We start from the raw sequence: 22,581 nt of genomic DNA, 5'->3' as shown, positions 1-22,581 counted from the left end.
ATCCCGATGCAATTTCTACGGTTCATCAGCACTCTGAAGGTCCACACATTACCGAATGAATCCAGATGTGCTTCAGAAACAACTACTTTTCTTCCAGGAATCGATGAAAGCGTAGACGGTTTGAGACATTACATCCATGGAGGAAAGTCACAATGGTGCCTGTTGTAAGCAAACCCCATACAATATCTGTGTTTCATCAACACTCTGTAGGTCCACAGATTAAAGAATGCCTCCAGATGTGCTTCGGAAAGTACTACTGGTCTTCCAGTAATCGATCAAATCATAGACAATTTGAGACATTACTCCCACGAAAAAAGTCCGCATGGTGGATGTTGTATTCAATCCCGATGCAATTGCAGTGATTCATCAACACTCCGAAGGTCGACAGATACCGAATGCCTCCAAATGTTGTTCGGAAACTACTACAGGTTTTGCAGGAATCGATTAAAGCATAGACAGTTTAAGATTATTACTCCCATGGAGAAAAGCCCGCATGTTGTCTGTTGTATTCAATCCCGATGAACTTCTGTATTTCATCAACACTCTGAAGGTCCAAAGATTACAGAATGCCTCCAGATGTGCTTCGGAAGCAACTACTGGTCTTCCAGAAATCGATCAAAGCATAGACAGTTTGAGACATTACTACCATGGAGAAATGTCAGAATGGTGTCTGTTGTATTCAATCCCGATGCAATTCCAGTGTCTCATCAACACTCTGAAGGTCCACAGATAACAGAATGCTTCCAGATGTGCTTCAGCAACTACTACTGGTCTTTGAGGAATCGATCAAAGCATAGACAGTTTGAGACATTACTCTCATGGAGAAAAGTCAGAATAGCGCCTGTGGTATTCAATCCCGATGCATTTTCTGTGTGTCATCAACACTCTGAAAGTCCACAGATTAGAGAATGACTCCATATGTGCTTGGGGAACTACTTCTGGTCTTCCAGGAGTCGATCAACAGCAGATAGTTACGGACATTACTCCCATGGAGGAGAGTCAGAATGGTGCCTGTTGTATTCAATCCCGATGCAAATTCCTTGTCTCTTCAACACTCTGAAGTTCCACACATTACTGAATGAATCCAGATGTGCTTCGGAAACTACTACTGGTCTTCCAGGAATCGATCAAAGCATAGACAGGTTGAGTCATGACTCCCATTGAAAAAAGTCAGAATGTTGCCTGTTGTATTCAATCCCGATGCAATTTCTGTGTTTCATCAACACTCTGAAGGTCCACAGATTACAGAATGCGACCAAATGTGATTCGGAAACTACTACTGATCTTCCAGGACTCGATCGAAGCATAGACACTTTGAGACAATACTCCCGATGAGAAGAGTCAGAATGGTTTATGTTGTATTAAATCCCGATGCAATTTCTACGGTTCATCAGCACTCTGAAGGCCTACACATTACCGAATGACTCCAGATGTGCTTCGGAAACTACTACTGGTCTTCCCGGAATCGATCAAAACATAGACAGTTTGAGAAATTACTCCCAATGAGAAAAGTCAGATTGCTGCCTGTTGTATTCAATCCCGATGCAGTTTCTGTGTTTCATCAACACTCTTAAGGTCCACAGATTACAGAATGCCACCAAATGTGATTCGGAAACTACTACTGATCTTCCAGGACTCGATCGAAGCATAGACACTTTGAGACAATACTCCCGATGAGAAAAGTCAGAATGGTTTTTGTTGTATTAAATCCCGATGCAATCTCTACGGTTCATCAACACTCTGAAGGTCCACACTTTACCGAATGAATCCAGATGTGCTTCGGACACTGCTACTGTTCTTATAGGAATCGATCAAAGCGTAGACAGTTTAAGACATTATCCCATAGATAAAGGTCCGCATGGCGCCTGTTGTAATCAATCCCGATGCCATTTCTGTATTTCATCAACACTCTGAAGGTTCACAGATTACAGAATGCCTCCAGATGTGCTTCAGATACTACTACTTGTCTTCCAGGAATCGATCAAAGTGTAGACACTTTGAGACATTACATCCATGGAGAAAAGTGAGAATGGTGCCCGTTGTAATCAATCCCCATACAATTTCTGTGTTTCATCAACACTCTGTAGGTCCACAGATTAAAGAATGCCTCCAGATGTGCTTCGGAAAGTACTACTGGTCTTCAAAGAATCGATCAAATCATAGACAATTTGAGACGTTACTCCCACGAAAAAAGTCCGCATGGTGCATGTTGTATTCAATCCCGATGCAATTTCTGTGATTCATCAACACTCAGAAGATCCACAGATACAGAATCCCTCCAAATGTGCTTCGGAAACTACTACAGGTCTTGCAGTAATCGATTAAAGCACACAAAGTTTATGATTATTACTCCCATGGAGAAAAGTCCGTATGGTGACTGTTGTATTCAGACCCGATGAACTTCTGTATTTCATCAACACTCTGATAGTCCAAAGATTACAGAATGCCTCCAGATGTGCTTCGGAAACAACTACTGGTCTTCCAGAAATCGATCAAAGCATAGACAGTTTGAGACATTATCCCAAGGATACAGGTGCGCATGACGCCTTTTGTATTCAATCCCGATGCCATTTCTGTATTTCATCAACACTCTGAAGGTCCGCAGATAACAAAATGCCTCCAGATGTGCTTCGGCAACTACTACTGGTCTTTGAGGACTCGATCAAAGCATAGACAGTTTGAGACATTACTCCCATGGAGAAAAGTCAGAATAGTGCCTGTGGTATTCAATCCCGACGCATTTTCTGTGTTTCATCAACACTCTGAAGGTCCACAGATTAGAGAATGCCTCCATATGTGCTTGGGAAACTACTACTGGTCTTCCAGGAGTCGATCAAAAACAGACAGTTACAGACATTACTCCCATGGAGAAGAGTCAGAATGGTGCCTGTTGTAATCAATCCTGATGCAATATCTGTGTTTCATCAACACTCTGAAGGTCCTAAGATTACAGAATGCCTCCAGATGTGTTTTGGAAACTACTACTGGTTTTCCAGGAATCGATAAGAGGGTAGACAGTTAGAGACATTACTCCCATGTAGAAAAGTCTGCATGGTGCCAGTTGTATTCAATCCCGATGCAATTTCTGTGTTTCATCAACACTCTGAAGGTCCACAGTTTACAGAATGCCTCCAGATGTGCTTCGGAAACTACTACTGGTGTTGCCGGAGTCGGTCAAAGCATAGACAGTTTGACACATTACTCAAATTGAGAAGAGTCAGAATGGTGCCTGTTGTATTCAGTCCCGATGCAAATTCTTTGTCTCTTCAACACTTTGAAGTTACACACATTATTGCATAAATTAACAGGTCTGTCAGGAGGGTAAATATGGAGCTAGATTATCTGCTTCAGAAACTCATGGAAATACCTCTGTTTGAGGCTAAGACCTGTGTACAGTGATTCGACATCGGATTAAATTAAGTTCAGAATAATGCTCTGAATAACCAAACATAACTCACCTGGATATTCTTTGATTTGACTTTGTGGATTATGAAATTCTTCTACATAAGTTTAAGTATTGTGATATAAGTGGGGCAGTGCAGAAATAACGTAATTTATATTTAACTTTAAGAATGCAGAAGGCTGAAATTAACAATACAGGTAGTCTACCAGTATCAACAGACCTTCTGACAGGGACGATATCAAGAATGATGTACCACAGGCTTCAGTCTTGGGCCCCTTATTGTTCTTAACACACATTAATTACTTGGCACTCTAAAATCATGAAGACACAGAGCCCCTAATTTTTGCTAATGTTGCAAATACAGTAATAACACCCAGCAAACAAGAATTAGCTTTGAAAATGTTACATAATGTACAGGAATCGATCAAGTCATAGACAATTTGAGACATAACTCCCACGGAGAAAAGTCAGAATGGTGCCTGTTGCATTCAATCCCTATGCAATTTCTATGTTTCATTAACACTCTGAAGGTCCACACTTTACCAAATGAATCCAGATGTGCTCCGGACACTACTACTGTTCTTATAGGAATCGATCAAAGCGTAGACAGTTTAAGACATTATCCCATAGATAAAGGTCCGCATGGCGCCTGTTGTATTCAATCCCGATGCCATTTCTGTATTTCATCAACACTCTGAAGGTTCACAGATTACAGAATGCCTCCAGATGTGCTTCAGAAACTACTACTTGTCTTCCAGGAATCGATCAAAGCGTAGACACTTTGAGACATTACATCCATGGAGAAAAGTCAGAATGGTGCCTGTTGTAATCAATCCCCATACAATTTCTGTGTTTCATCAACACTCTGAAGGTCCACAGATAACAGAATGCCTCCAGATGTGCTTCGGCAACTACTACTGGTCTTTGAGGAATCGATCAAAGAATAGACAGCTTGAGACATTACTCCCATGGGGAAAAGTCAGAATAGTGCCTGTGGTATTCAATCCCGATGCATTTTCTGTGTTTCATCAACACTCTAAAGGTCCACAGATTAGAGAATGCCTCCATATGTGCTTGGGAAACTACTTCTGGTCTTCCAGGAGTCGATCAACAACAGACAGTTACAGACATTACTAGCATGGAGATGAGACAGAATGGTGCCTGTTGTATTCAATCCTGATGCTATATTTGTGTTTTATCAACACTCTGAAGGTCCACAGTTTACAGAATGTCTCCAGATGTGCTTCGGAAACTACTACAGGTGTTCCCGGAATCGATCAAATCATAGACAGTTTGACACATTACTGAAATTGAGAAGAGTCAGAATGTTGCCTGTTGTATTCAATCCCGATGGAAATTCTTTGTCTCTTCAACACTCTGAACTTCCACACATTACTGAATGAATCCAGATGTGCTTCGGAAACTACTACTGGTCTTCCAGGAATCGCTCAAAGCATAGACAGGTTGAGTCATGACTCCCATTGAAGAAAGTCAGAATGCTGCCTGTTGGATTCAATCCCGATGCAATTTCTGTGCTTCATCAACAATCTGAAAGTCCACAGATTACAGAATGCCACCAAATGTGATTCGGAAACTACAACTACTCTTCCAGGAATCGATCAAAGCATAGACAGTTTGAGACATTACTCCCATGGAAAAAAGTCGGCATGATGCCAGTTGTATTCAATCCCGATGCAATTTCTATGTTTCATCATCACTCTGAAGGTCCACAGACTAAAGAATGTCTCCAGATGTGCCTCGGAAGCTATAATTGGTCTTCCAGGTATCGATGAAAGCATAGACATTTGAGACATTATCCCATGGATAAAAGTCCTCATGGCGCCAATTGTATTCAATCCCGATGTAGTTTCTGAGTTTCATCAACACTCTGAAGGCCTACAGATTACAGAATGCCTAGAGATGTGCTTCGGAAGCTACTACTGGTCTTCCAGGACTCGATCAAAACATAGACAGTTAGAGACATTATTATCATGGAGAAAAGTCAGAGTGGTGCCTCTTATATTCAGTCCAGATGCAATGTATGTTTTTCATCAACACTCTGAAGGTCCACAGATTACAGAATGTCTCCAGATGTGCTTCGGAAACTACTACTGGTGTTCCCAGAATCGATCAAATCATAGACAGTTTGACACATTACTGAAATTGAGAAGAGTCAGAATGTTGCCTGTTGTATTCAATCCCGATGGAAATTCTTTGTCTCTTCAACACTCTGAAGTTCCACACATTACTGAATGAATCCAGATGTGCTTCGGAAACTACTACTGGTCTTCAAGGAATCGATCAAAGCATAGACAGGTTGAGTCATGACTCCCATTGAAAAAAGTCAGAATGCTGCCTGTTGTATTCAATCCCGATGCAATTTCTGTGTTTCATCAACAATCTGAAGGTCTACAGATTACAGAATGCCACCAAATGTGATTCGGAAACTACAACTACTCTTCCAGGAATCGATCAAAGCATAGACATTTTGAGACATTACTCCCATGGAAAAAAGTCGGCATGATGCCAGTTGTATTCAATCCCGATGCAATTTCTATGTTTCATTATCACTCTGAAGGTCCACAGACTAAAGAATGTCTCCAGATGTGCTTCGGAAGCTATAATTGGTCTTCCAGGTATCGATGAAAGCGCAGACATTTGAGACATTATCCCATGGATAAAAGTCCTCATGGCGCCAATTGTATTCAATCCCGATGTAGTTTCTGAGTTTCATCAACACTCTGAAGGCCTACAGATTACAGAATGCCTAGAGATGTGCTTCGGAAGCTACTACTGGTCTTCCAGGACTCGATCAAAACATAGACAGTTAGAGACATTATTATCATGGAGAAAAGTCAGAGTGGTGCCTCTTATATTCAGTCCAGATGCAATGTATGTTTTTCATCAACACTCTGAAGGTCCACAGATTACAGAATGTCTCCAGATGTGCTTCGGAAACTACAACTACTCTTCCAGGAATCGATCAAAGCATAGACAGTTTGAGATATTACTCCCATGGAAAAAGTCGGCATGATGCCAGTTGTATTCAATCCCGATGCAATTTCTGAGTTTCACCAAAACTCTAAAGGTCCAAAGATTAAAGAATGACTCCAGATGTTCTTCGGAAACTACTACTGGTCCTCCAGGGAACGATCAAAACATAGACAGTTTTAGACATTACTCCCATGGAGAAAAACCAGGATGGTGCCTGTTGTAATCAAACCCCATGCAATTTCTGTGTTACATCAATACTCTGTAGGCCCACAGATTAAAGAATGCCTCCAGATGTGCTCCGAAAGTACTACTGGTCTTCCAGGAATCGATCAAAACATAGACAGGTTGAGTCATTACTCCCATTGAAAAAGGTCAGAATGGTGCCTGTTGCATTCTATCCCGATGCAATTTCTGTGTTTCATCAACACTCTGAAGGTCCACTGATTACAGAATGCCCCCAGATTTTCTTCGGAATCTACTATTGGTCTTCCAGGTGTCGACCAAAGTGTAGACAGTTTGAGACATTACTCCCGAGGCGGAAAGTCAGAATGGTGCCTGTTGTAATCAATCAGGATGCAATTTCTGTGTTTCATCATCACTCTGAAGGTCCACAGACTAAAGAATTCCTCCAGATGTGCTTCGGAAACTACTATTGGTCTTCCAGGAATCGATCAAAGCGTAGACCGTTGAGACATTATCCCATGGATAAAAGTCCTCGTGGCGCCTATTGTATTCAATCCCGATGCAATTTCTGTGTTTTATCAACATTCTGAAGGTCCACAGATTACAGAATGTCTCCAGATGTGCTTCGGAAACTACTACTGGTCTTCGAGGAATCTATCAAAGCATAGACAGTTTGAGACATTACTCCCATGGAGAAAAGTCAGAATGGTGACTGTTGTAATCAAGACCCCATGCAATTTCTGTGTTTCATCAACACTCTGTAGGCCCACAGATTAAAGAATGCCTCCAGATGTGCTCCGGAAAATACTACTGGTCTTCCAGGAATCGATCAATGCATAGACAGGTTGAGTCATGACTCCCATTGAAAAAAGTCAGAATGGGGCCTGTTGTATTCAATCCCGATGCAATTTCTGTGTTTCATCAACACTCTGAAGGTCCACAGATTACAGAATGCCACCAAATGTGCTTCGGAAACTACTACTGATCCTCAAGGACTCGATCACAGCATAGACAGTTTGAGACATTACTCCTGAGTAGTAAAGTCAGTATGGTGCCTGTTGTATTCAATCCCGATGCAATTTCTACGGTTCATCAACACTCTGAAGGTCCACAGATTACAGAATTTCTCCAGATGTGCTTCCGAACCTACTACTGGTCTTCCAGGTAACGATCAAAGCGTAGACAGTTTGAGACATTACTCCCGAGGAGAAAAGTCAGAATGGTGCCTGCTGTAAACAATGAGGATGAAATATCTGTGTTTCATCATAACTCTGAAGGTCCACAGACTAAAGAATTCCACCAGATGTGCTTCGGAAACTACTATGGTCTTCCAGGTATCGATCAAAGCGTAGAATGTTTGAGACACTATCCAATGGATAAAAGTCCTCATGGCCCCTATTGTATTCAATCCCGATGTAATTTCTGAGTTTCATCAACACTCTGAAGGTCTACAGATTACAGAATGCCTAGAGATGTGCTTCCGAATCTACTACTGGTCTTCCCGGACTCGATCAAAACATAGACAATTGAGACAGTACTCCCATGGAGAAACGTCAGAGTGGTGTCTCTTATATTCAGTCCCGATGCAATTTCTGACTTTCATCAACACTCTGAAGGTGCACAGATTACAGAATGTCTCCAGATGTGCTTCGGAAACTACTACTGGTCTTCCAGGAAACGATCAAAAAATAGAGAGTTTGAGCCATTACTCCCATGGAAAAAAGCCGGCACGGGGCCTGTTGTATTCAATCCCGATGCAAATTCTGTGTTTCGTCAACACTCTGAAGGTTTACAGATTATAGAATGCCTCCAGATGTGCTTCGGAAAGTACTACTGGCCTTAGAGGAATCGATCAAATCATAGACAATTTGAGAAATTACTCCCATTGAGAAAATTCAGAATAGTGCATGTGGTATTCAATCCCGATGCATTTCCTGTGTTTCATCAACACTCTGAAGGTCCACAGATTAGAGAAAGCCTCCATATGGGCTTGGGAAACGACTACTGGTCTTTCAGGGGTCGATCAACAACACACAGTTACAGACATTAGTCGCATGGAGAAGAGTCAGAATGGTGCCGGTTGTATTCGATGCTGATGGAATATCTGTGTTTTATCAACACTCTGAAGGTCCTAAGATTACAGAATGCCTCCAGATGTACTTCGGAAACTACTACAGGTGTTCCCGGAATCGATCAAAGCATAGCCAGTTTGACACATTAGTCAAATTGAGAAGAGTCAGAATGGTGCCTGTTGTAATCAATACCGATGCAAATTCTTAGTATCTTCAACACTCTGAAGTTCCACACGTTACCGAATGAATCCAGATGTGCTTCGGAAACAACTACTGGTCTTCGAGGAATCGACCAAAGCATAGACAATTGAGACATTACTCACATTGAGAAAAGTCAGGATGGTGCCTGCTGTAATCAATCAGGATGCAATTTCTGTGTCTCATCATCACTCTGAAGGTCCACAGACTAAAGAATGACTCCAGATGTGCTTCGTAAACTACTATTGGTCTTCCAGGAATCCATCAAAGCGTAGACAGTTTGAGACATTATCCCATGGATAAATGTCCTCATGGCGCCTATTGTAGTCAATCCCGATGCAATTTCTGTGTTTCATCAACACTCTGAAGGTCGACAGATTACAGAATGCCTCCAGATATGCTTTGGAAACTACTAATAGTTTTCCAGGAATCGATCAAAGCGTAGACAGTTTGAGACATTACTCCCATGTAGAGAAGTCCGCATGGTGCCAGTTGTATTCAGTCCCGATGCAATTTCTGAGTTTCATGAACACTCTGTAGGTCCACAGATTACAGAATGCTTGGAGATGTGCTTCGGAAACTACTACTGGTCTTCCAGAAATCGATCAAAACATAGACAGTTTGAGACATTACTCCCATGGAGAAAGGTCAGAGTGGTGTCTCTTATATTCAGTCCCGACGCAATTACTGTTTTCATCAAGACTCCGAAGGTCCACATATTACAGAATGTCTCCAGATGTGCTTCGGAATCTACTACTGGTCTTCCAGGAATCAATCAAAGCATTGACAGTTTGAGACATTACTCCCACGGAAAAAAATCGGCTTGGTGCCTATTCTATTCAATCCCGATGCAATTTCTGGTTTTCATCAACACTCTGAAGGTCCAAAGATTACGGAATGCCTCCAGATGTTCTTCGGAAACTACTACTGGTCTTCCAGCAAACTATCAAATCATAGACAGTTTTAGACACTACTCCCATGGAGAAAAGTCAGTATGGTGCCTGTTCTATTCACTAACGATGCAATTTCTGTGTTTCATCATAGCTCTGAGGGTCCACATATTACAGAATGTCTGCAGATGTACTTCGGAAACAACTACTGGTCTTCCAGGAATAGATCAAAGCATAGACAGTTTGACACATTACTCCCATTGAGAAAAGTCAGTATGGTGCCTGTTGTATTCAATCCCGATGAAAATTCTATGTTTCATTAATACTCTGAAGGTCCACACATTACCGAATGAATCCAGATGTGCTTTGGAAACTACTACTGGTCTTCCAAGAATCGATCAGAGCATAGACAATTTGAGTCATTACTCCCATTAAGAAAAGTCAGAATGGTGCCTGTTGTATTCAGTCCCGATGAAATTTCTGTGTTTCATCAACATTCTGAAGGTCCTCACATTATTGAATGAATCCAGATGTGCTTCGGTAACTACTAATGGTTTTATAGGAATCGATCAAAGCGTAGACAGTTTGAGACATTATCCCATGGATAAAGGTCCGTATGGCGACTGTGGTATTTACTCCCGATGCCATTTCTGTATTTCATCAACACTCTGTAGGTCCACACATTAATGAATACCTCCAGAAGTGCTTCGGAAAGTACTACTGGTCTACCAGGAATCGATCGAAGCATACACAATTTAAGACATTACTCTCACGGTAAAAGTCCGCATGGTGCATGTTGTATGCAATCCCGATGCAAGTTCTGTGTTTCATCAACACTCTGAAAGTCCACAGATTACAGAATGCTTCAATGTGCGTCGGAAACTACTACTGGTCTTCCAAGAATTATCAAAGCATAGACAGGTTGGGACATTACTAACATTGAGAAAAGTCAGAATGGTGCCAGTTGTATTCAATCACGAGACAATTTCATTGTTTCATCATCACTCCGAAGGTCCACAGATTACAGAATGCCTCCAGATGTGCTTCGGAAACCACTACTGGTCTTACAAGAATCATCAAAGCATAGAAAATTTGAGACAATACTCATATGGAGAAAAGTCAGAATGTTGCTTTTTCTATTCACTCCCGATGTAATTTCTGTGTTTCATCAACACTCTGAAGGTTCACAGATTACAGAATGCCTCCAGAGGTGCTTCGGAAACTACTACTGGTCTTCCAGGAATCGATCAAAGCATAGACAATATGAGACATTACTCCCATGGAGAAAAGTCGGAATGGTACCTGATGTATTCAATCGCGATGCAATTTCTGTGTTTCATCAACACTCTGAAAGGTTCACAGATTACAGAATGCTTCCAGATGTGCGTCGGATACTACTACTGGTCTTCCAAGAATTATCAAAGCATAGACAGGTTGGGACATTACCCCCATTGAGAAAAGTCAGAATGGTGATTGTTGCATTCAATGAAGATGCAATTTCATTGTTTCATCATCACTCCGAAGGTCCACAGATTACAGAATGCCTCCAGACGTGCTTCGGAAACTACTAATGGTCTTCCAGGAATCGATTAAAGCACAGACAGTTTGAGACATTAGTCATATAGAGAAAATTCTGAATGGTGCCTGTTCTATTCACTCCTGATGCAATTTCTGTGTTTCATCAACACTCTGAAGGTCCACAGATTACAGAATACCTCCAGATGTGCTTCATAAGCCACTACTGGTCTTCCAGGAATCGATTAAAGCATAGATAATATGAGACATTACTCCCATGGAGAAAAGTCAGAATGGGGCCTGATGTATTCTATCCCGATGCAATTTCTGTGTTTCATCAAAACTCTGAAGGTCCACAGATTACAGAATGCCTCCAGATGTGCTTCGGAAACTACTACTGGTCTTCCAAGAATCATCAAAGCATAGAGAGTTTGGGACATTTACTCCCATTGAGAAAAGTCAGAATGTTGCCTGTTGTATTCCATTCCGATGCAATTTCATTGTTTCATCATCACTCCGAAGGTCCACATATTACAGAATGCCTCCAGATGTGTTTCGCAAACTACTACTGGTCTTACAAGAATCATCAAAGTATAGACAATTTGATACATTACTCATATGGAGAAAAGTCAGAACGTTGCCTGTTCTATTCACTCCCGATGCAATTTCTGTGTTTCATCAACACTCTGAAGGTGCACAGATTACAGAATGCCTCCAGATGTGCTTCGGAAACTACTACTGGTCTTCCAGGAATCGATCAAAGCATAGACAATATGAGACATTACCCCCATGGATAAAAGTCGGAATGGTCCCTGTTGTATTCAATCCCGATGCAATTTCTGTGTTTGATCAACACTCTGAAGGTCCACAGATTACAGAATACTTCCAGATGTGCTTCGGGAGCCACTACTGGTCTTCCAGGAATCGATTAAAGCATAGACAATATGGGACATTACTTCCATGGAGAAAAGTCAGAATGGTGCATGATGTATTCAATCACGATTCAATATCTGTGTTCCATCAACACTCTGAAGGTCCACAGACTTCAGAATGCCTCCAGATGTGTTTCGGAAACAACTACTGGTCTTCCAAGAATGGATCAAAGCACAGACATGTTGGGACATTACTCCCATTGAGAAAAGTGAGAATGGTGCCTGTTATATTCAATCCCAAAGCAATTTTATTGATTCATCATCACTCTGAAGGTCCACAGATTACACAATGCCTCCAGATGTGCTTCAGAAACTACTACTGGTGTTCCAGGACTCGATTAAAGCATAGACAGTTTGAGACACTTCTCATATGAAGAAAAGTCAGAACGGTGACTGATCTATTCACTCCCGATGCAATTTCTGTGTTTCATCAACACTCTGAAGGTCCACAGATTACAGAATGGTTCGAGATGTGATTCGGAAGCTACTACTGGTCTTCCAGGAATCGATCAAGTCATAGAGAGTTTGAGACATAACTCCCATATAGAAATGTCAGAATGGTGCCTGTTGCAGTCAATTTCGACGCAATTTCTATGTTTCATCAACACTCTGAAGGTCCACACATTACGGAATGAATCCAGATGTGCTTTGGAAACTGCTACTGGTCTTCCAAGAATCGATCAAAGCATAGACAATTTGAGACATTACTCCCATTAAGAAAAGTCGGAATGGTGCCGGTTGTATTCAATCCCAAAGAAATTTCTGTGTTTCATCAACATTCTGAAGGTCCACACATTACCGAATGAATCCTGATGTGCTTCGGAAACTACTACTGGTCTTCCAGGTATCAATCAAAACATAGACAATATGAGAGATGACTCCCTTGGAGAGAAGTCAGAATGGTCCCTGCTGTATTCAATCCCGATGCAATGTCATTGCTTCATCATGACTCTGCAGGCCCACAGATTACAGAATGCCTACAGATATGCTTCGCAAACTACTACTGGTCTTCCAGGACTCGATTAAAGCATAGACAGTTTGAGACATTACTCATATGGAGAAAAGTCAGAATGGTGCCTGTTCTATTCCCTCCCGATGCAATTCCTGTGTTTTATTAACACTCTGAAGGTCCACAGATTACAGAATGCCTCAAGATGTGCTTCGGAAACTACTACTGGTCTTCCAGGAATTGATTAAGTCATAGAGAGTTTGAGACATAACTCCCATGGAGAAATGTCAGAATGGTGCCAGTTGGATTCAATCCCGATGCAATTTCTATGTTTCATCACACTCTGAAGGACCACACATTGCCGAATGAATTCACATGTGTTTCGGAGACTACTACTGGTCTTCCAAGAATGGATCAAACCATATAGAGTTTTTTACATTACTCCCATTGAGAAAATCAGAATGGTGCCTGTTTTATTCAATCACGATGCAAATTCATTGTTTCGTCGTCACTCTGTGGGTACACATATTACAGAATGTCTCCAGATGTGCTTCGAAAACTACTATTGGTCTTCCAAGAATCATCAAAGCATAGACAATTTGAGACATTACTCATATGGAGAAAAGTCAGAATGTTGCCTGTTCTATTCACTCCCGATGCGATTTCTGTGTTTCATCAACATTCTGAAGGTCCACAGATTACAGAATGCCTTTAGATGTGCTTCGAAAACTACTACTGGTTTTCCAGGACTCGATTAAAGCATAGACAGTTTGAAACATTACTCATATGGAGAAAAGTCAGAATGGTGCCAGTTCTATTCACTCCCGATGCAATTCCTGTGTTTCATCAACACTCTGAAGGTCCACAGATTACAGAATGCCTCAAGATGTGCTTCGGAAGCCACTACTGGTCTTCCAGGAATCGATTAAATCATAGACAATATGAGACATTACTCACATTGAGAAAAGTCTGTATGGTGCCTGATGTATTCAATCCCGATGCAATTTCTGTGTTTCATCAACACTCTGAAGGTCCACACATTACCGAATGAATCCAGATGTGCTTCGGAAACTACTACTGGTCTTATAGCAATCGATCAAAACGTAGACCGTTTGAGACATTATCCCATGGATAATGGTCCCCATGGCGCTTGTTGTATTTAATCCCGATGCCATTTCTGTATTTCTTCAACACTCTGTAGGTCCACAGTTTAAAGAATGCCACCAAATGTGCTTCGGAAAGTACTACTGGTCTTCCAGGAATCGATGGAAGCATAGACAATTTGAGACATTACTCCCACGGAAAAAAGTCCGCATGGTGCACGTTGTATTCAATCCTGATTCAATATCTGTGATTCATCAACACTCCGATGGTCCACAGATACAGAAAGGCCTCCACATGTGCTTCGGAAACTACTACAGGTCTTGCAGGAATCGATTACAGCATCGACAGTTTAAGATTAATACTCCCATCGAGAGAAGTCCGCATTGTGCCTGTTGTATTCAATCTCGATGAACTTCTGTATATCATCAACACTCTGAAGGTCTAAAGATTACAGAATGCCTCCAGATGTGCTTCGGAAACTACTACTGGTCTTCCAAGAATCATCAAAGCATAGACAATTTGAGACATTGCTCATATGGAGAAAAGTCAGAATGTTGCCTGTTCTATTCACTCCCGATGAAATTTCTGTGTTTCATCAACACTCTGAAGGTCCACAGATTACAGAATGCCTCCAGTTGTGCTTCGGAAACTACTGCTGGTCTTCCAGGAATCGATCAAAGCATAGACAATATGAGACAGTACTCCCATAGAGAGAAGTCAGAATGGTCCCTGATGTATCAAACCCGAAGCAATTTCATTGTTTCATCATCACTCTGAAAGGTCCACAGATTACAGAATGCCTACAGATGTGCTTCGGAATCTACAACTGTTCTTCCAGGACTCGATTAAAGCATAGACAGTTTGAGTCATTACTGATATGGAGAAAAGTCAGAATGGTGCCAGTTCTGTTCACTCCCGATGCAATTCCTGTGTTTCATCATCACTCTGCAGGTCCACAGATTATAGAATGCCTCCAGATGTGTTTCGGAAACTACTACTGGTCTTCCAAGAATCACCAATGCAGAGACAGTTTGGGACATTACTCCCATTGAGAAAAGTCAGAATGGTGCCTGTTGTATTCAATCCAGATGCAATTTCATTGTTTCATCATCACTCCGAAGGTCCACAGATTACAGAATGCCTCCAGATGTGCTTCGGAAACTACTGCTGGTCGTACAAGAATCGTCATAGCATAGACAATTTGAGACATTAGTCATATGGAGAAAAGTCAAAACGTTGCCAGTTCTATTCACTCCCGATGCAATTTCTTTGTTTCATCAACACTTGGAAGGTGCATAGATTACAGAATGCCTCCAGATGTGCTTCTTAAACTACTACTGGTCTTCCAGGAATCGATCAAACAATAGACAGCTAGAGACATTACTCCCATTTAGAAAATTCAGAATGGTGCTTGTTGTATGTAGTCCCGACGCAATTTCTATGTTTCATCAACACTCTTTAGGTCCACAGTTTACGGAATGCCGTCAGATGTGTATGGGAAACTACTACTGGTCTTCCAGGAATCGATCAAAGCATATACAGTTTGAGACACTACTCCCATGGAGAAAAGTCAGATTGGTGCCTGTTGCATTCAATCCCGATGCTATTTCTATGTTTCATCAACACTCTGAAGGTCCACACATTACCGAATGAATCCAGATATGCTTCGGAAACTACGACTGGTCTTATAGGAATCGAACAAAGCGTAGAAAGTTTGAGACATTATCCCATGGATAAAGGTCCGCATGGCGCCTGTTGTATTTAATCCCGATGCCATTTCTGTATTTCATCAACACTCTGTAGGTCCACAGATTAAAGAATGTCTCCAGATGTGCTTCGGAAAGTACTACTGGTCTTCCAGGAATCGGTCAAAGCATAGACAATTTGAGACATTACTCCTACGGAAATAAGTCCGCATGGTGCATGTTGTATTCAATCCCGATGCAATTTCGGTGATTCATCAACACTCCGATGGTCCACTGATACAGAATGCCTCCAGATGTTCTTCGGAAACTACTACTGGTCTTCCAGGAATCAATCAAATCATAGACAGTTTGAGACATTACTCCCATTGAAAAAAAGTTAGAATGGTGCCTGTTGTATTCAATCCCGTAGAAATTTCTGTGTTTCATCAACATTCTGAAGGTCCACACATTACCGAATGAATCCAGATGTGCTTCGGAAACTGCTACTGTTCTCCCAGGAATCGATCAAAGCGTAGACAGTTTGAGACATTACTCCCATGGAGAAATGTCAGAATGGTGCCTGTTGAAATCAAACCCCATGCAGTTTCGGTGTTTCATCAACACTCTATAGGTCCACAGATTAAAGAATGCCTCCAGATGTGCTTCGGAAAGTACTACTGGTCTTCCAGGAATCGATCAAAGCATAGACAGTTTAGATATTACTACCATGGAGAAATGTCAGAATGGTGTCTGTTGTATTCAATCCCGATGCAATTTCTGTGTTTCATCATCACTCAGAAGGTCCACAGATTACAGAATGCCTCCAGATGGGCTTCGGAAACTAGTACTGGTCCTCCAGGACTCGATTAAAGCATAGACAGTTTGAGACATTACTCATATGGAAAAAAGTCTGAATGGTGCCTGTTCCATTCACTCCCGATGCAATTTATGTGTTTCATCAACACTCTAAAGGTCCACAGGTTACAGAATGCCTCCAGATGTGCTTCGGAAACTACTACTGGTCTTCCAAGAATCATCAAATCATAGACAATTTGAGACATTACTCATATGGAGAAAAGTCAGAATGTTGCCGTTTTCTTCACTCCTGATGCAATTTCTGTGTTTCATCATCACTCAGAAGGTCCACAGATTACAGAATGCCTCCAGATGTGCTTCGGAAACTACTACTGGTCTTCCAGGAATCGATCAAACAACTAACAGTAAGAGACATTACTCACATGGAGAAGAGTCAGAACGGTGTCTGTTGTATTCAATCCCGATGCAGCATCTGTGTTTCGTCAACACTCTGAAGGTCCACAGATTACAGAATGCCTCCAGATGTGCTTCGGAAACTACTACTGGTCTTCCAAGAATAAACAAAGCATAGACAGGTTGGGACATTACTCCCCTTCAGAAAAGTCAGAATGGTGCCTGTTGTAATCAATCCCGATGCAATTTCATTGTTTCATCATCACTCTGAAGGTCCACAGATTACAGAATGCCTCCAGATGTCCTTTGAAAACTACTACTGGTCTTCCTAGAATGGATCAAAGCATATAGAGGTTGGGACATTACTCCCATTGTGAAAAGTCAGAATGGTTCCTGTTGTATTCAATCCCGATGCAATTTCATTGTTTCATAAACACTCTAAAGGTCCACAGATTACAGAATGCCTCTAGATGCGCTTCGGAAACTACTACTGGTCTTCCAAGAATCATCAAAGCATAGACAATTTGAGACATTACTCATATGGAGAAAAGTCAGAATGTTGCCGTTCTATTCACTCCTGATGCAATTTCTGTGTTTCATCAACACTCTGAAGGTCCACATATTACAGAATGCCTCCAAATGTGTTTCGGAAACTTTTGCTGGTCTTCCAGGAATCGATCAAACATAGACAATATGAGAGATTACTCCCATGGAGAGAGGTCAAAATGGTCCCTGATGTATTCAATCCCGGTGCAATTTCTGTGTTTCATCAACACTCGGAAGGTCCACAGATTACAGAATGCCTCCAGAAGTCTTTCGGAAACTACTACTGGTCTTCCAAGAATGGATCAAAGCATATAGAGGTTGGTACATTACTCCCATTGTGAAAAGTCAGAATGGTGCCTGTTGTATTCAATATCGATGCAATTTCATTGTTTCATCATCACTCTGAAGGCCCACAGATTACAGAATGCTTCCAGATGTGCTTCGGAATCAACTACTGGTCTTCCAGGACTCGATTAAAGCATAGACACTTTGAGACATTACTTATATGGAGGAAAGTCAGAATGGTGCTTGTTCTATTCACTCCCGATGCAATTCCTGTGTTTCATCAACACTCCGAAGGTCCACAGAATACAGAATGCCTCAAGATGTGCTTCGGAAGCCACTACTGTTCATCCAGGAATCTATTAAAGCATAGACAATATGAGAGATTACTCCCATGGAGAGAGGTCAAAATGGTCCCTGATGTATTCAATCCCGATGCAATTTCTGTGTTTCATCAACACTCTGCAGGTCCACACATTACCGAAAGAATCCAGATGTGCTTCGGAACCTACTACTGGTCTTATAGGAATCGATCAAAGCGTAGACAGTTTGAGACATTATCGCATGGCTAAAGGTCCCCATGGCGCCTGTTGTATTTAATCCCGATGCCATTTCTGTATTTCTTCAACACTCTGTAGGGCCACATATTAAAGAATGCCTCCAGATGTGCTTCGGAAAGTACAACTGGTCTCTCAGAAATCGATAAAAGCATAGACAAATTGAGACATTACTCCTACGGAAATAAGTCCACATTGTGCATGTTGTATTCAATCCCGATGCAATTTCTGTGATTCATCAACACTCCTATGGTCCACAGTTGCAGAATGCCTCCAGATGTGCTTCGGAAACTACTACTGGTCTTCCAGGACTCGATTAAAGCATAGACAGTTTGAGACATTACTCATATGGAGAAAAGTCAGAATGGTGACTGTTCTATGCGCTCCCGATGCAATTTCTGTGTTTCATCAACACTCTGAAGGTACACAGATTACAGAATGAGTCAAGATGTGCTTCGGAAGCTAGTACTGTTCTTCCATTAATCGATTAAAGCATAGACAATATGAGACATTACACCCATGGAGAAAAGTCAAAATGGTGCCTGATGTATTCAATCACGACGCAATTTATGTGTTTCATCAACACTCTGAAGGTCCACAGATTACAGAATGCCTCCAGTTGTGATTCGGAAACAACTACTGGTCTTCCAAGAATGGATCAAACCATAGACACGTTGGGACATTACTCCCATTGAGAAAAGCCAGATTGGTGCCTTTAGTATTCAATCCCGATGCAATTTCATTGCTTCATCATCACTCTGAAGGTCTACAGATTACAGAATGCCTGCAGATGTGCTTAGAAAACTACTACTGGTCTTCCAGGAATCGATCAAAGCATAGACAGATAGAGACAGTACTCCTACGGAGGAAAGACAGAATGGTGACTGTTGTATTCAATCCCGATACAATTACCCTGTTTCATCAACATTCCGAAGGTCCACAGATTACAGAATGCCCCCAGATGTGCTTAGGAAACTACTACTGGTCTTCCAGGAATCGATCAAAGCATAGACACTTTGAGACCTAACTCCCATGGAGAAAAGTCGGAATGGTGCCTATTGCATTCAATCCCGATTCAATTTCTATGTTTCTTCAGCACTCTGAAGGTCCACACATTACCGAATGAATCCAGATGTGCTTTGGAAACTACTACTGGTCTTCCAAGATTCGATCAAAGCCTAGACAGTATGAGTCATTACTCCCACTGAAAAAGAGTTAGAATGGTGATTGTTGTATTCAATCCCGATGAAATTTCTGTGTTTCATCAACACTCTGTAGGACCACAGATTACAGAATGCCTACAGATGTGCTTCGGAAACTACTACTGGTCTTCCAGGAGTCGATCAAAGCATGGACAATTTGAGACATTACTCCTACGGAAATAAGTCCGCATGCTGCATGTTGTATTCAATCCGAATGCAATTTCTGTGATTCATCAACACTCTGAAAGTCCACACATTACCGAAAGAATCCAGATGTGCTTCGGAAACTACTACTGGTCTTCCAAGATTGGATCAAATCATAGACATGTTGGGACATTACTTCCATTGAGAAAAGTCAGAATGGTGCCAGTTGTGATCAATCCCGATGCAATTTCATTGTTTCATCATCACTCAGAAGGTCCACAGATTACAGAATGCCTCCAGATGTGCTTCGGAAACTACTACTGGTCTTCCAGGAATCGATCAAAGCGTAGAAAGTTGGAGACATTAATCCCATGGAGAAATGTCAGAATGGTGCCTGTTGTAATCAAACTCCATGCAATTTCGGTGTTTCATCAACACTCTATAGGTCCACAGATTAAAGTATGCCTCCAGATGTGCTTCGGAAAGTACTACTGGTCTTCCAGGAATCGATCAAATCATAGAGAATTTGAACATTACTGCCATGGAAAAATGTCCGCATCGTGCATGTTGTATTCAATCCCGATGCAATTTCTGTGATTCATCAACACTGCAAAGGTCCACAGATACAGAATGCCTCCAGATGTCCTTCGGAACCTACTACATGTCTTGCAGGAATCTATTAAAGCATAGACAGTTTAAGATTATTACTCCCATGGAGAATAGTCCGCATGGTGCCTGTTGTATTCAATCCCGATGAACTTCTTTATTTCATCAACACTCTGAAGTTCCAAAGATTACAGAATGCCTCCAGATGTGCCTCAGAAACAAATACTGGTCTTCCAGAAATCGATCAAAGCAGAGACAGTTTTGATATTACTACCATGGAGAAATGTCAGAATGGTGTCTGTTGTATTCAATCCCGATGCAATGTCTGTGTTTCATCAACACTCTGAAGGTCCACAGATAACAGAATGCCTCCAGATGTGCTTCGGAAACTACTACTTGTCTTTGAGGAATCGATCAAACAATAGACAGTTAGAGACATTATTCCCATGGAGAAAAGTGAGAATGGTGCCTGTTGTATTTAGTCCCGACGCCATTTCTGTGTTTCATCAACACTCTGAAGGTCCACAGATTACAGAATGCCTCAAGATGTGCCTCGGAAACAAATACTGGTCTTCCAGAAATCGATCAAAGCAGAGACAGTTTTGATATTACTACCATGGTGAAATGTCAGAATGGTGTCTGTTGTATTCAATCCCGATGCAATTTCTGTGTTTCATCAACACTCTGAAGGTCCACAGATAACAGAATGCCTCCAGATATGCTTCGGAAACTACTACTTGTTTTTGAGGATTCGATCAAACAATAGACAGTTAGAGACATTATTCCCATGGAAAAAAGTCAGAATGGTGCCTGTTGTATTTAGTCCCGACGCCATTTCTGTGTTTCATGAACACTCTGAAGGTCCACAGATTACAGAATGCCTCCAGATGTGCTTCGGAAAGTAGTACTGGTCTTCCAGGACTCGATTAAAGCATAGACAGCTTGAGACATTACTCCCATTGAGAGAAGGTAGAATGTTGCCTGTTGTATTCAATTCCGATGCCATTTCTGTGTTTCATGAACACTCTGTAGGTACACAGATTAAAGAAAGTTTCCAGATGTGCTTCGGAAATTACTACTGGTCTTCCAGGAATCGATCAAAGCATAGACAATTTGAGACATTACTCCCATGGAGAAAAGTCAGAATAGTGCCTGTTGTATTCAATCCCGATGCATTTTCAGTGATTCATCAACTCTCTGAAGGTTCACAGATTAGAGAATGCCTCCATATGTGCTTGGGAAACTAATACTGGTTTTCCAGGAATCGATCAAACAACAGACAGTTAGAGACATTACTCCATGGAGAAGAGTCAGAATGGTGCCTGTTGTATTCAATCCCGATGCAGTATCTGTGTTTCGTCAACACTGTGAAGGTCCACAGGTTACAGAATGCTTCCAGATGTGCTTCGGAAAGTCCTACTGGTCTTCCAAGAATCAACAAAGCATAGACAGGTTGGGACATTACTCCCAATGAGAAAAGTCGGAATGGTGCCTGTTGTATTCAATCCCGATGCAATTTCATTGTTTCAACATCACTCTGAAGGTCCACAGATTACAGAATGCTTCCAGATGTGCTTCGGAAACTGCTACTGGTCTTCCAAGTATCAACAAAGCATAGACAGTTTGAGACATTACTCCCATGGAGAAAAGTCAGAATAGTGCCTGTTGTATTCAATCCCGATGCATTTTCAGTGTTTCATCAACTCTCTGAAGGTCCACAGATTAGAGAATGCCTCCATATGTGCTTGGGAAACTAATACTGGTTTTCCAGGAATCGATCAAACAACAGACAGTTAGAGACATTACTCCCATGGAGAAGAGTCAGAATGGTGCCTGTTGTATTCAATCCCGATGCAGTATCTGTGTTTCGTCAACACTCTGAAGGTCCACAGATTACAGAATGCATCGAGATGTGTTTCGGAAACTACTATTGGTCTTCCAGGAATCGATCAAAGCATAGATAATTTGAGACATTACTCCCATTGAGAAAAGTCAGAATGCTGCCTGTTGTATTCAGTCCCGATGCAATTTCTGTTTCTCATCAACACTCTTAAGGTCCACACATTACAGAATGCCTCCAGATGTGCTTCGGAAACTACTACAGGTCTTG

This window comes from Schistocerca gregaria, chromosome 6, assembly GCF_023897955.1.
Source record: "Schistocerca gregaria isolate iqSchGreg1 chromosome 6, iqSchGreg1.2, whole genome shotgun sequence".
Lineage (NCBI taxonomy): Eukaryota > Metazoa > Arthropoda > Insecta > Orthoptera > Acrididae > Schistocerca > Schistocerca gregaria.
This window is presented reverse-complemented; position numbering follows the sequence as displayed.